General features: G+C 37.9%; 1 protein-coding gene and 1 pseudogene across 3 annotated transcripts in view; one reads left to right on the top strand and one right to left on the bottom strand.

Moving 5' to 3' along the window:
• The window catches only part of TRIM38 (tripartite motif containing 38), a 27,480-nt gene that overhangs the window by 7,980 nt on the left and 18,427 nt on the right, over window positions 1-1,073 (top strand). The gene's annotated exons all lie outside the window — the stretch shown is intronic.
• Window positions 1-1,073, bottom strand: part of LOC104991138 — a 4,030-nt pseudogene that overhangs the window by 1,472 nt on the left and 1,485 nt on the right. The gene's annotated exons all lie outside the window — the stretch shown is intronic.

The following is a 1,073-nucleotide window of genomic DNA, read 5'->3' as shown; positions in this document are numbered from 1 at the left end:
CACATCCATACATGACCACAGGAAAAACCATAGCCTTGACTAGACAAACCTTTGTTGGCAAAGTAATGTAAATAAATGCTTACATTTTAAATGACAAGATTTAACTGTCATTGTTAGTATGAATCATTTAAAATCATTTATAAGAGCCAGATTAAATTTACATTTTTTTAAATGTAATGTCAAAGAAGTAGTTATGCTTTCATAAAGGCAAAGCCATGGGGACATAAATGTGAGAGTGCCATCTACTGGTGAACATATAAACAGGTAAGGCACTAAGAAGACTGGTGAAATACTAATGGGTGTGTGTGCTAAGTCACTTCAGTCGTGTCCGACTCTTTGTAATACCATGGACCGTAGCCCACCAGGCTCCTCTGTCCATGGGATTCTCCAGGCAAGAATACTGGAGTCGGTTGGCATGTCCTTTTCCAGGAGATCTTCCTGACCCAGGAATTGAACCAATGTCTACTTTAAATAATGTCTTACTTATGTAGCTTATATAAAATGTGAAAGAAAAATAGAAGCAAAATTGACAGATGTTGTGTGATATTTTCCTGGAAACTATTCTTATCCTATTAATACATGCAAAATGTAATGACATTTTTTTTAATGCAACAAATTTTATTTAGCATAGTCAGTCCCAACATTCAGCACAACAAGAGTTTACAGAGGATAGAAAGTGCATTAATAAAAGCCAGTCTTTACCAAAAGAAAACAGAAAATATATTATTGATTCAAAATATTTTACACTTGAATGATAAGCTGCAATAACTTATTTTGGGCACCTACTGATATAAGAGAAAGGAAAAGAAGAAAAGAATACTTTAGAAGAGTTCAGTCTCCATCTGGTATCAGAGAAGTCAGTAGAAGTCACTGAGACCGGCAGTCCTTCTTGCTTTCTGCATTAGTGCCCTCAGCTGGCGGAGAAGGCAATGGCACCCCACTCCAGTACTCTTGCCTGGAAAATCCATGGACAGAGGAGCCTGGTAGGCTGCAGTCCATGGGGTCGCTAAGAGTCGGGCAAGACTTAGCGACTTCACTTTCACTTTTCACTTTCATGCACTGGAGAAGGAAAT

The sequence above is a fragment of the Bison bison genome, unplaced genomic scaffold, assembly GCF_000754665.1.
Source record: "Bison bison bison isolate TAMUID 2011002044 unplaced genomic scaffold, Bison_UMD1.0 scf7180017864182, whole genome shotgun sequence".
Classification (NCBI taxonomy): Eukaryota; Metazoa; Chordata; class Mammalia; order Artiodactyla; family Bovidae; genus Bison; species Bison bison.
Note: the sequence above shows the minus strand (reverse complement) of the source record. Positions and strands in the feature narration are given on the sequence as shown.